The sequence below is a fragment of the Rhineura floridana genome, chromosome 2 (assembly GCF_030035675.1).
Source record: "Rhineura floridana isolate rRhiFlo1 chromosome 2, rRhiFlo1.hap2, whole genome shotgun sequence".
In the NCBI taxonomy this organism is placed as follows: domain Eukaryota; kingdom Metazoa; phylum Chordata; class Lepidosauria; order Squamata; family Rhineuridae; genus Rhineura; species Rhineura floridana.
The window spans coordinates 95,957,101-95,971,682 of NC_084481.1; the positions used below are offsets into that span (position 1 = coordinate 95,957,101).

General features: G+C 43.5%; 1 protein-coding gene and 1 long non-coding RNA gene across 2 annotated transcripts in view; one reads left to right on the plus strand and one right to left on the minus strand.

Annotated features, from left to right (window-relative positions):
- The window catches only part of KDM2A (lysine demethylase 2A), a 542,877-nt gene that overhangs the window by 162,136 nt on the left and 366,159 nt on the right, over window positions 1-14,582 (minus strand). The window lies entirely within an intron of this gene.
- Window positions 4,312-14,320, plus strand: LOC133378219 (uncharacterized). The gene is made up of 3 exons (XR_009760918.1): window positions 4,312-4,373; window positions 4,575-4,718; window positions 14,235-14,320. It is a non-coding gene; the product is annotated as an uncharacterized LOC133378219 (long non-coding RNA).

Sequence of the window (14,582 nt, forward strand, 5' to 3'; positions counted from 1 at the left end):
TGAGCAGGATTACTAATGGGGTTGGGAACCTCACATTGAAAACGTAGGTGCCTCGGTCTACCACATTTGTAGCATAATTTCTCCTCACTTTTATGGTACACAGATCCACTCTGGGGTGTCCTGTGCCCTTCAGATTTTACTGGAGGACTCACTCTCTGTGGTACCACATCCCTTCTGCCAGCGTTATATGGTCTGGGTTTAAAATCTCTTGATGTTTTCCCCACCCAGCCAGTTCTGTTGGAGGCGAAGTGATCCGCCATCTCTGCGGCCTCCTGCACCGATGTAGGGGAACGGTCTTTGATCAGGAGCCTTATTTCTTGTGGTAACTGATGGTATAATTGATCCAATATCATGAGGTTTTTCACCTCCTCCACAGACTGAGCTTTTGCACTTGTCAGCCATTTCCCAAATATGTCCATCAGTTTTGCCCCCAGCTCCACGAAAGACCTCCCTGTCTGTATCTGGCAATTTCTGAAAAGCTTTCTAAAATAATCAGGCCCCAGTCTGAATCTTTTAAACACTGCTTCTTTGAATTCAGCATAGGTGACGGGCCTGTCTGAGGGGAAATATTGGTATACCTCAGCCAATCCCCCTTTAATCAGGTTTGATAAATACTGCATGTATTTATCTTCAGGTAGCCCCCACAACTGAGCTGCTTTTTCAAAGGTGCTGAGGTAAATTTGAGGATCTTGACCAGGCTCATAGACAGCAAAGTCCTTTGGAGTAATTTTTATTTTTGCTCCATCTCTGTCCTTTCTTGTTTCATCAGAATGAAACTTCTCTCTTTCCAGTTTTAATCTTTCCCCTTGTATCTCCGCATCCACTCTCATTCTCTCAGTTTCCATCCTCAATCTCTCAGCTTCCAACTCTCTCTGTTTGTCTTTTTCCTCAGCCTCCATCCTCAATCTCTCAGCTTCCAACTCTCTCTGCTTGTCTTTTTCCTCAGCCTCCATCCTCAATCTCTCAGCTTCCAACTCTCTCTGTTTTTCCTTCTCTGCACCTTCCATCCTCAATCTCTCAGTTTCCATCTTCAACTTCTCTCTCAAGTACTCTATATAAGTGGGATTGCTTAAATATCCTTCTGGGGTCTCTTCCCTGACCGGTTGTTTTTGCTGGGCAGTAGCAAATCCTATAAGTGCTACCCTCAATTCATCTACCCCTTTACCCTTGTGAGGTAAATTGAATGTTATGCACTTCTCCACCAGCTCCTCTCTTTTCATTTTTATGTATTCAGCCATGGTGTTTGAGTTCACTCACTCTTTGCCACACACTCTTTGCCAGTCACTCTCACAAGTAATCTTGTTTTATTTCTGTTTGCCACACAACTATTAGGGATTGTCTAGTATTCGTATCTCACTGCTACAGCCAACACCTGTGACGTAGTCTCCTTTGTCACCACATGTCTTTGGGACTCTCTTTGGTTCGTATCTGGATTCTCTGTTGTTCGTATCCCACCGCTACTGACACCACATGTGATGCGTCCTTCCCTGGCTCTCCCTGTCAGGTTCCTACCTGCTCGTGGTTACTGCCTGTCTCTAGGCACCACCAGGGACTCCACCAGTCCGGACCGCACTCTCTTATGGTTTACCTATCCGCTCTAGCACAGATCTCAACAGATCCCCCTGCTAGGCAACCACCAGTAATGTCCCAATACTAGTATTCCCAGAGACTCTGAATACTGGTATTGTTATTCTCTTCACCGCTGCCACCATTTGTTACAGTTCCCCTTCAGCCTTGGTCATTACCTTACCCTCCCTTCTGGTCTGTGAAACCCCAGCCAAGGATCAGGCCTTTGGTAAACCAAATTAAGTATTTATTACAGATAACAAAGCTAACAAGATTAACAAGATTTCTTCTTAAGGCACATAAGCATATGGTTTTACTCAATACTAATCCGAACTCCACCTCCCTCCTGGTAAACAACTCTCTAAACCCCACCAAGCAACCCACTCAGTTCTCTTCTCCCCCCCTGATTCCACTCTCACTCTTCCTTTTATACGTTCAGCCATTTTAAACACTCAGCCAATCATCTCGCATTCTACTGCCCATTCACTCCCCCTCTTTCACTCCACTTACCATGTATCTTCTAAACAACAACACTTACCATATATACATTAATATAGGAACATCACAGAGACCATAACTCAGTTGACAGGGAACTTAGGAAGAGGGACTTTGGTGACAGGAAACAGGGAGAAAGGTTGCTTTGCTCCCAAAGGGAGTACTTTCAACAAAGCAGCTCTTCTCTAGAACACTCCTAGGATCTGGAGCACATTGCTAACACTGCTCTACCTAGAACTGTAGTGGGTACCTCTCACCTTGGGACTCCAGTCACAAACACCCAGCATCACCCCACTGCAACAACTAGGGCTACAGGACAGAGCACCCCACACAGATAAGGAAGCAAAGGGGAGAACTGAGCTACAATGTATAACTGCTGCAGCTGTCCCCCACATTTCCCCTTTACTATAAATGAATGAGGGAGGAGAGACTGAGGCATGATCACCACTGTGCACTCAGGTAGCACCACTCACTCTTCCTTCTACTCCTCCCTCATGAATGTCTATCCTGCTCCAGGGATGCATGTCTTCCAGGTACGAATCACTGCTCATTGCTCTCTTGGGAGGCCACTCTCCAACAGGTACAGTTGATGAGACATCACCAAGGAACCCTTAGGATGGGGAAGAGGAACAAGAGATATATGCAAAGTGGGGAAGTCCTCCATGCCCAGGGCAGCCAGATGCACTGCCTCCATCACCTGCATTGGCTGGTCACATGATGGAGCTCCTGGTGCATGGCAACACTTCTTTCTGCTATGGCCAGACATTCATCATGGTTCAATATCTGCTCAGTGCATGACAGCTGGCATTGCAGGTCCCCAGCATGGATTTCAGTGTCATGGAGGCATCACTGCACCTCCATCCACCAGTCCAGGACATTCTGCAGGAGGGTCCCCATCTGGCAAAACACTGACCAGAGAATGTGCTCCCGTCTGTGAGATCTGTCCACAGGATCTTTGTATCCAAATCTATACCACTTGCATTTTGTAGGCTTCTGACCCCAACGTTTACAATCTATATCTATGTCTTACTGTTTATCTATCTGAAGATAACACTTCATGCATATCTGATGAAGTAGTCCATGAAAGCTTGTGGTTGTATTGGAAGCTTTGTATTGTATTGTTGCGCACCTCCCCAATCTCCGAGTGGTGAGATTCCAGGGGTGCCTGCACTTGCCCTGGGCTTGGTTTCCTTGGGTATAAGGTCAGCGGAGACTGTGGTGTCTTTATGAAATATGGTTTATTTATTTACACACATTCCAACCTGAGCTTAGGATGGAGGGGTTCAAGGCATTGGCAGCCCAATATCCACCTTTCCCATCAATGTTACAGGAGGCATCCTAAGCCATGGTGCAGAGAGATAGCCTCTCTGCCTGCCTCCAGTTCCCAGCCTTTGTTCCCAGCCTTTGTTCTCCACAACTAAAAACACAAGCCTCTCCTAGCAGCCAGGAGGGGGTGGGAAGCTCTCCTGAAGAGTTTCAATGACAAAAGGGTCTTCCTGGCCCATTCACTAGTTGCTGGGCACCTGAAAGACCCATTAGCAAACTGGCCACTCTATTAGCTTAACAAAAGAAACTAATCTGGCCAGTAGAGCCAGCCCCTCACCTCAAGGCACAGGATTCCAAATCAGAGGCTGGAAGGGGACTCACAGGAATCATCCATTCCAACCCCCAACAGTATTTTACCTTCTTATTGTTTCAAGTTGTATTTTTATTTCTGTGTAAACCACATTGAGGGAATTCTGCTCATAAGGACAGCCTATAAATATTTTTAAATAAATAAAACAAAGCAAAGCATATCACACAGTAGCTTTGATCATTTTTAAGGTGCCCCAGTTGCTGCATCAGACTAGACCACATGATGGCAGCAAAGTCTTGAGTATGACAGATTTCATTGGTTTGGAAGGGATTACTATAGCACTGACAAATTTCTTCTGCAGTGAGCTTTCCAGATGCTGCTCTCAAATGCCCAGCTGGCAGTCATTGGTTGCAGGGGATCCAGACATCTCTCCTGAAGGCAGCACTTCTGCTGTGGTGGTATCCCATTTTCTCAGCTGTGAAACTGCAATATTTTCAGAACTATGAGCACTCTGCCCTAATTCTACACCCTTGAATTTCAAAGTCTGCACAAGAAAAGCTGAAGCCCATCACCTGTAGAAACTATGCTTTCATGATTACTCCCCTGGAGCATTTTACAGCACTGCAGGGAATAGTTTACAGCTGATGGATGCAAATGCACTTCTTGCGATGAATCCCTGTGGCAACTTCGGTGGCTTTTGGTGCTGTTGGTTACCAGATCCATCTGGATAATATGTGTGAGCAGGTTTTAGTGGCTTCCCTTCTTTTTTGGGGGGATGTCTTACAAGATCTCTGCTTGGTTCTTTGTGCCACAATGTTCCACCTTGTAACCTCCCCTCTCTTGCTTAATATTCATACAGAGCTGCTTGGAGAGATCATGTGGGGGGTTGAAAGTGGGTGTCATAGATGTGCCCAGTTCCCACTTTCATATTTTTCAGAATTCCAGAAGAAACAACAGATTTACACTTCACCAGTTGCTCTCCTCCAGACACAGATCTCCCAAACAATCTTAGTCCCCAAGTGAGGCTGGAAATCTGATTGGAATGGCTCCTCCAGAAAGCCTTATTCAGCAATGTCTCGAGGTGAGTGAACATCAGTCGCCACGGCACTCACTGTAGGAGGATTTACTTGAACTCCCTCTCACATTAAATGAGGAGTAAGGAATCTGAGGGCTGGAGGAGGCCCCTCAATGCAGGGCCCCTAGGCCTCACTATTGAGCAAAGCTTGGAAAAGTTACTTTTTTGAACTACAACTCCCATCAGCCCAATCCAGTGGCTATGCTGGCTGGGGCTGATGGGAGTTATAGTTCAAAAAAGTAACTGTTCCAAGCTCTGCCAGCCCTTGAGACTCTCTCCAGGCCACAACCCTTTCCTCCCCCCCCCGATCATGCTCCACAATCTCCTTTAGTGTTTTTGGGTAACTGGAATGTACCCCTGAATTGTGATCATGCCTCTTGCTTGCCTGCTTGGAGAGAAGGGTGTGTGTATTGAACCCTCTGACTGTTGTGCAGTTGAAATGTAGCCAAATGTACAAAGAAAAGAATCACATCCATTGCTCTGAACACTTTCCTCTCTGGCCTTGCCCATCACTGGAATGCGGCCCCTGGAAGTTTGTCCACAAGGAAATGTGGCCCTTGAGCTGAAAGGATTCCCCACCCCTGCATTAAATGAAATGAGTGTATGAGAGAGCTGTACTGTGCAGCCCAATCCCTACCTCCAAAGTGTAGGGTTGCCATATTCCAGTTCCACAAATCTGGGCAGGTTAATTTGCATATTATGTAAAGTATTTGCATATTATGCAAATTATTTGCATATTGTGCACATTATATTTGCATATTATGCAAATATTTGCATATGCAAATATTTGCATATTAATACTTGGATTGTCCAGTTGTTTTGTTTTTGTGCCTAGGAATTACCACCAAAAGCTGGGGAAAGATGTGAGAAATCTTTTTTTTTAAAGCAACATTTTTAGCCTTAAATGCCTAGACTCTAGTTTCCAACACTATGGAGTATTTATTGATTGATTAAGAGAATTTATATCCTGCCCTTTTGCTGTTAAAAACAGAGCTCAGCACAGCTTACAAATATAATAAAAACAATAAAAATACACAATCAATATAAAAACATAATAAAAACACAAAATAGCAACAAACAAAGTAAGTCAGGGCAACAGTACGGTTAACCATATACAATATGTTTCAAAGATGTGGTGGGTGGAGAAAAACAAGAAGCCAAAATGTTAGGAAAAGGAGTCTTTCACACCACATGCTCAGTTGTAAATACTGTTGCAGCAAGCTTTACAAGTTCCTCCAGTATTCCACTGGTGCAGGTACTCAGACATTCAAAGTATCTGTATGTTTCTTAGGTTTTATAAAAGCAGAGCTTTGCTTAACTCAAAATTTCTTCTCCCTTTGATCAACCACATCTACACAGGTTCCACCTCCATACTCAAAATGAAACTGGGCCTGGAAGTGTGCAACAACCCCACATATACCTTGCTAATTAGATTACCAATGCCAGGATGTCTGTCTTATGGACTACTCTCCTGCTCCCCCCCTCCCCCGGGCATCATGAAAGACCCAGTCCTGGGCTCAGGAAGAAAATAAATATCTGGTTCTCTTCAAAGTATTGATAAGCCTCTTGTTTAATTGAAATAATAATTATAAATTCTTGTTCTTATCACTAATGGGAGTTAATTATCTTGCATATGCTGCTGTTGCTTCTATGGCTGTAACGGAGTGAGGTTAAAGATAAGTGAAATGCAAATAGGAAAAAAACAACACAAAAGGCAGTAACACTTTCCTAAGTGTAATACCATACCAACCACAAGATTCCTATGAGTAAGGCAGACAACTAAGCATCTCACAACCAAAAATATGATAAATGAAGAAATATTTATATAAAAGCATGACTATCAAATATATTTATTATTTACACAAACTGTAAAGATATTTATAGTGCAATCCTAGGTTTATTTATTCAGAAGCAAGTCCCAGCGTATTCAGTGGGGCTTACTCAAACAGGGACAGAAATGCAACTTCAAGTGATAAGCAACTTCATTCACACAACCCAAAATTCCGAATCATGCCACTTTACGCTGTTTTGCAACTGTTTATACTTGTTTTTATGGTCATTGGATTTTAAATGGCTTTATTTCTTGTTGTGAGCTGCCTTGGTTTCCAACCCTACCTCACAGGGGTGTTGGAAAGATTCCATACATGCACACGCACAAGCAGACACTGCAGATGTACAAATACATACAGCCCATATAATAGTTTATTGTCAAACCAGTTGGCCATTGCAGAAAAATCAGTATTAGTTTTAAAAAAATCAGTATTACTTTCCTACAGAATAAAAACTGTAATACCTAAGTAAGCCCTGCCTACTTGCTTTAAAATAGGACTGGAGGGCACAAACACAATTCTTTTTTACATTCACTCCAAAGTCCCATTGATTTTCAGCACATTCATAACCATGTCTACTTAAAAGTAAGTCCTATTGAATTCAATGGGATTTACTCTGGGCATATGGGATTAGCATTGCTTTTACAAAAAGCAAGCATTGGGAAGGTTTTCAAAACACTGCCCAAGATCTGACTCCTGCACACAAGAGGAAAAAAAACTGAAATGTATATACTTACCCAATTTATGAGATTTTCAGATAAACAGGGGGTGAAACCACCATTTTGTTTTCTAGACACTGCCTAAGGTCAATGAAACTGAAACACAATCCCTGATTGGCTGCAATCCTGAACGGGTGGGGTTAAAGCTACGAAGTGCTATACAGTACTGTTTAAAGAAAGATTTAACAGTCGGGGGGGCAGCTGACGTTTTTATGTATATCTCGAGAACCGGACCACCTAGAAACTTAATTTTTTTTTTTAAATTAAAGCTGAGAATCCGGGCCACCTAAAGGGCTAGCCGGGTGCTGGGTGGCATGCATAGAATCTGGGTAAAACCTGGTTAACTGGGCAATATGGCAACCCTACCAAAGTGTGTATTGGCCACACACCCCATCAGCTGCATGTTCAGTGGCTGTGTTAACTCTGAAAGGGCTAGATGCCTGTATTGGTATTAGGATTGCCAGGTTCAGGGCCTGAGAATGATCCTGTATCTTTAGGAGAAGAAAAAGTCAGCCAAGTGCAGGTGTTCTTACAAGCCTGTAACGGGAAAAACCACAAGGTGGAATTCTCCCTTTCCCCTGCACAACTTTTAAAGATATAGAGGACCTCTTGGTTGCCAGACCCAGCCTCCAAGAGGTCTTCTGTATCTTTAAAAGTGGTGCAGGGGGAAGGGAGAATTCCACCTTGTGGTTTTTCCCATTATAGTGTTGCAAAACCACTTGCACTTGGCTGACTTTCTCTTCTAAAGATACAGGATCAGTCTTAGGCCCTGAACCTGGCAACCCTAATTGGTATCGTCATGTAGGGCTTTTTCATGTGATTGGTGGGGGCACATCCAGTGTGCATATTGAGAGGGCAGCACAGGCCTACAGCACCTTTCTGTACTCATTTAACATGAAGCAAACACAGGTAGCCCATTACTGTGCCAGCTACAGCAACCTCAAACAAAGAAATGTGAGGATTTGCTTATTAATTTTTAAATGCTATTTTTATTAGCACATTTTCATTCAAGTGCAAAAACATATTGAGAAGGAAGAAATGGTAAGAAGTTAAAAGCTGTTAAAAAGTAAGGGGGTGGGCCGGGGGAAGGACCATACTGCAGAATATACAGTGGCAGAGATACAAGCAAACAATGCAGGTTAAAATCCTTCCGATGAGCTGTTTGGCTCCCAAGCAGTTGATCTGTGAAGCTGTAACACTTTTGAGAGGGCATCACAGTGTGCAGAACAGGTACTAGGGGTAGTGCACCAGGAAATGCATGTCATGAAGAAGAAGCATTGCAGAAAGACAAAGCTTTAACTATCTAAAGCTGCAATCCAATACTCATCAGGTAGTAAGTCCCATTGAACCCAATGGAGCTGAGTAGACATGTATTCAATTGCAGACTTAGACTATAATCTCATCACACTTACTGTACCTAGCAAGTCAGTCTCGAACTCAGTGGGATTTACTTCTCAGTAGTAGACACATACAGGATTGCACTGTAGCTAACAAAGGTTGCAGTCCTGTACCCACTTACCTGGAAGTAAGCCACATTGGGCTCAATGTTACTTACTTCAGAGTAGAGAAGCATAGGCTTACTCTATAACTAACACTTAAAGAGCCAAACTACACTGTACAATAAACACCTTTTTAAAAAGGTAGGCATAAACAGGTCACTTTCAGCAACTATGGGGCTCAATGTGGACGTGGAATGGGCTCCAGATCAGAGGTTCATGTTGGTTTCCTGTTGAACCCCTCCTTCAACCTGTTTGTTGCTCCCTAAAGTGCTATTTACTGCAATCAGCACTTTCAGGGGTAACTTGCAACATGCGGGGGAGCATTTTCAGCAGGAAACTGGTCCAGGCACCCCCTTCCTCCTGCCAGATCAGGAGCACATTCTGGGGAGTTCTGCAGATTCTTTTTTCATTCAAAATAAAAGCAGCTTCCAGACGTGTCATGAACTGCTCCCAGTTCAATCCCAGGACTCAATTTCCCAAACCCAGGACAATTGATCCTGTCAAGGCACAAACCCGTGCCTCTCCTTACTAGGACTGAGTAAACCAACAACAACCCTGTAAGGTAGGTAGACTGCCATCACCCCTTAATCTGGTCACCCACTCTGGGTCAAGGGGAAACCCAAAGTGCCAGAAATAGACCTGCCAAGAATTCCAACAGACAAGAGCCAAACTACACTCCTTGTCTTGGAGCCTTAGGTAAAATATCTAAATATACTGTAGTCTGTGGTCAATTGGCCAAGGTACTGGATTCAGAGCCAAATCCCCTCCTGCAGTGAACACACACTGGTAAATAAGAAGTAGCTTTATTAAATAAAATTACAGCAGCAAAATAGTTCCTTAAAACCCACACCCCTGAGGGCTAGGTAAAATACAGAGGGTTACACTCACAAAACAAAATAACAAAACTGTCTAGCCTAGTCTATACTTACAAAGAGGTAAACAGCAAAATAGGTTCATGGTTCCACATCTCCCCAGAGATGTATAGCCTGAATAGTGGAAGATGGAACCCCACCTAGGTAGCATTAACAACCATAGGGTATATTGGGGAACAAAGACAGAGGGTCTGAATCCTATTCTCATGGGAAAATGCCCAGCAACAGCCAGAAATTAATTAGCCAATCAGGGGGCTTTCTGATGATGAAGCATTTCTGGAGTTTTTGCACCTAACAGTCATGTACTCCCCAACCTTCCCAGGCCAGGCGGCCTTGAATACTAGTCTCCACTGATAAGCAGCTGTTCTTGCTTGGGCCTAATTAACTAGTTTCAGCTGTGAAAACTGCAAAGTCATGTGTCTCAGAGGCTCCATGTCAGACAAGATGTCTTCCCCCAGAATTCTTTGCCTCAAAGCCATTTTAGAAATCAGGCATTCTTGACAGCACCAACCTCAAGGGTAGCCCCACATAGATTGTATTACAGTAATCCACCCTGGAGGTTACCAGTGCATGGATAACAGTGGTCAGGATATCCCGGTCCAGAAACACCTGCAGCTGTCTTACCAGCCGAAGTTGGTAAAAGGCACTCCTACCCACTAAGGTCACCTGGGCCTCTAGTGACAAAGATGGATCCAGGAGCACCCCCAGACTATGAATCTGCTCTTTCAGAGGGAGTATGACTCCATCCAAAGCAGGGAACTGACCAATTATTCAAACTGGGGTACCACCAATCCACAACTCCGTCTTGCTAGGATTCAGACTCAGTTTATTGGCCCTCATCCAGCCCACCACTGAGTCCAGACAGTGGTCCAGGGCTTGCACGGCCTCTCCCGATTCAGATGTTACAGAGAAATAGAGCTGGGTGTTGTCAGCGTACTGCTGACACCTCGGCCCAAATCTTCTGATGACTGCTCCCAAGGGCTTCATATAGATATTAAACAGCATGGGGGACAAGATGGTACCTTGAGGCACCCCACAACACAACTGCCAGGGGGCCAAAAGACAGTCACCCAATGCCATTCTCTGAAAACGACTCTGGAGAGAGGATTGGAACCACTGTAAAACAGTGTTTCCAATACCATCTCACCAATTCGGTCCAGAAGAATACCATGGTCAATGGTATCAAAACCCACCAAGAGATCAAGTAAGACTAACAGGGTCACACTCCCCTATCCTTTTCGTGATAAAGGTCATCCATCAGGGCGACCAAGGCCAATTCAGTCCCATAACCAGGCCTGAACCCAGACTGGAATGGGTCAAGATAATCTGTTTCATCCAAGTGTGCTTGCAATTGCTGCGTCACAACCCTCTCAATCACCTTCCCTAAGAAGGGGGTATTTGTGACTGGTCAGTAGTTGTCACAAACCAATGGGTCCAGGGTGGGTTTTTTCAGGAGCGGTCAGATCACCACCTCTTTCAGGATGGCTGGAACCACTCCCTCCCACAACAATGCTTGACCACACTCTGGACCACACCCTGGATCCACCCTGGAACCCCCTCTGCAAGCTTTAATAAGCCAAGAAGGGCAAGGGTTGAGGACACATTGCTGGCCCCATTGTTGCAAGCACCTTGTCCATGTCCTCAGGCTGCATCAACTGAAACTGTTCCCAAGTAGTTACAGCAGATGTTGTACTGGACACCTCATTGGGGCTATGGTAGATATGGATGGGGCATCAAGATTACTATAGAGGCAAGCAACTTTACCCTCAAAGTGCCTTGCAAACAATTCACAGTGGGCCTCCGAAGGATCTAAAACTCCATTTTCAGACCCCTGAAAATATGGAAAAGCTCCTCTGGATGTCTACTTGAGGATGCAATGGTGGCAGAGAAGTGGGCCTTCTTCGCCGCCCTCACTGCCACACAGTATGTACCTTTATGATGTTTTACTCATGCACGATCAGCCTCACAGCATGTCTTTTGCCATTTGCTCTCTAGCCGTCATCAGCCTGTTTCATTGCCTTTAGTTCACTGGTGTACCAAGGTGCAAACCAGACTCCACAATGCCGGAAAGGGCACTTGGGGGCAACCATGTCAAGAGCCTGACACACCTTGCTGTTCCACAGCTTGACAAGGGCTTCAACAGGGTCACCTGCTCTATCTACTGTGAACTCCTCCAGGGCATTCAGAAATCCATTCCATTAGTCTCTGGGGGCAGACCATCTTAATCTGTCCACCACACCTGTAGGGGAGGATTGGAGCCAAAAGTCTAAACTTCACCAGGAAGTGGTCTGATCATGACAATTGGGTGACATCCACTCTCCCTATCTCCAAACAACCCCTTCCTCCATCTGGAGCAAAAACCAAGTTGAGGATGAGCCCTGCCCTATGTGTCAGGCTGGTGCCATCTTGTGACAGCCCATCGTCGTCATGGAGGCCATGAAGTCCCAAGCCGGAACACTAGAGGCAGCCTCAGCATGGACATTGAAATCACCCAGGACTATCATTCTGGGTTCCTCCAATACCACAGCTTAGATGGCCTCTAAGAGCAACAGAAATTGTTCATTGTTGGAAGGAGAATCAGTCCCAACAGAGCTTTCAACTCTTGATCAATGGTGTTAATGCATAATTGTGTGATATTAATTAATTAGTCTTGAGATTACTAAGATACTTATCTACTTACAATGAACTTGTTTTGTGCTTGTGAGGAAATCTCTGTCTTAAAGACTTAAAGCCTGATCTTTTGCCTATATACTCAGAAATAAGTCCCACAGAGTGTGCATAGAATCACAGTCTTGCAGCGCAATCCTAAGCATGTATAGTCAGAAGTTAGTTCTAGTAAGCTCAATGAGGCTTAGTCACAGCAGTGTGCATAGGATTTCAGCCTTAAATTGGTTTAACAGACAATGTAGTGTAGCAGATAAAGGGTTGGACATGGGACAGCAAGGTTCAGATCCTTTCTCAGGCTACATTCCTACCTCCACTTACCTGGGGGTATGCCCCACTGAATTCAGAAGGACTTACTTCATTGTAAGTAGACATGAGTAGAACTGTGCTGATAAGGATAAAATGAAGGGGAGACTATATGCTGCCCTCAGCTTCTTCAAAGAAAGGGTGGAATAAAAATATGATAAATAAATTAAACATTATCTCTGGGAACTGTAATTCTGTGAGATTGGGGATCCCTACTAGGGAATTCTCCATACCGAGCTACAATCCCTAGGGTGCCTTAAGGAATGTCATAACAGTTAAATGGGTATAAAATGATATAAGTTCATAGCGTAGATATATTTCTTGGGCTCAGAAGAGCAGATCATGGAAGGATTTCTAAAAGCAGAGGTTATGCAAAGGCTTATTAACCCTTTGTGGGTTGATTTTGGACAGGCTGGATACCTTAGACTGTTTTGGAAAAATATTTGGAATATAGCAATTTTAAGGGGGGAAAATCACATATAATTTACATCTTCTAAATGGAAGAACTAATCCTTAGCCCTTTAACACCACTTGGTGGAAACTCATGAAATATACTATTGAACATGCCATGTATGACCAATTGCCAATTATAGCTAAAAGGATAGAGTTATCATGATAATACACATTCAAATAATGAAATTTGTTTAAAGATATGTACTGTAAACTCCTATTGCAGAGAGGTAAAAATTTGGATACTTAATATTATGTTACTTCTTAAAACAATAAAAATACATTAAAAACCCTATGTGAGTTGATGGTGAGTTTTACATTATTATGCCTGGTAACACCTGCACTAGGGTTTTTCTGCAGAGCACAATTATTATTTTGAAAACTGGTGTCTCTTTAAGGGGAAAAAGAAATCTAGGGTTCCTCCAGATGACCTGTTTATTGATCATTCATCCTCGCTTACTTGTACAACACTTGCACAGAGGTTATACAATGTCTTTATTGAGCATTTATACTGATTTGTTTGTGGGAGGTTATACATCTTCCCATCAATCAATAAATAATTATTCCACACTTTTTACCACATTTCCCCATCATTTTCCTAACCCCAGTAAGTGGATTTGTTCCTCAAAATATTTTAATGTGCTCATTGTGCAAATATAAATTTCTGCTAAATAGGAACCAGAAGCTTAGCAAAACTCTAATACCCTTCTGATTGACTTAGAGGTTGAGCAATGGAATTAGAATAGTGTATTTAATGAAGTTGATATACAGGGAGGAAGAGTTGGAAACTAGGAGAAGAAAAACCAAGATGGAGAGTTTTGCAGAGGACCCAGATTCTAGGAACAAAAGAAGCCTAGATGAGGGTAGAAGCTTCACTGCCAATGGGTGATCTGAATGAATTTTTTTATACTTAACTTTTTAGTTAACTTTTCAACATGCAACAGAAAAGAAAAGCCATTTATAATCTTTCCCTTATCCCCCTCCCTCCTTAGGACTGACATAAAACAGAGAGAATTAGCCATTACCCTGACACAGTACTTTTGGGAAGAGCTCTTTACTATCAGAGCTTACTACAGTCTTAAGCATATAGGAGTTAACAAGTCCAGGTAAGTACATATATTTGGGGCTGATGCCCACAGTCTAGTAATGAAGGTTCTAATGCTCTTTTTTGTCTTCTTTACAGGTGATCACCTTTCTTCATATACAACACTTTTTTTCAGATTGCAGTCCTAAGAGAGCCAGCAGTGGGTATATGACGTTGGAGGGGAGCAATCTGTATCTTCAGCATTTGCGAAATAAATAATTTTACTCCAAACTGCAGCAAACATGTGTCTCTCCCCCCACCTCTAGTTTCTCTCACTTTCTGTGTGAGTTTCTCTAGTAGTGCCACCTCCCAGACTCTGTGGTACCAAGAATCTAGGGTAATTGTCTTAAACTCTTTACTGTTTTGGCTGCAGGTAAGAGCCGATTCAAAAGTACTTTGTTTTATATCCAAGTCCCGTCCTGTAAATAGTCCAAAGAGAGCTATTTG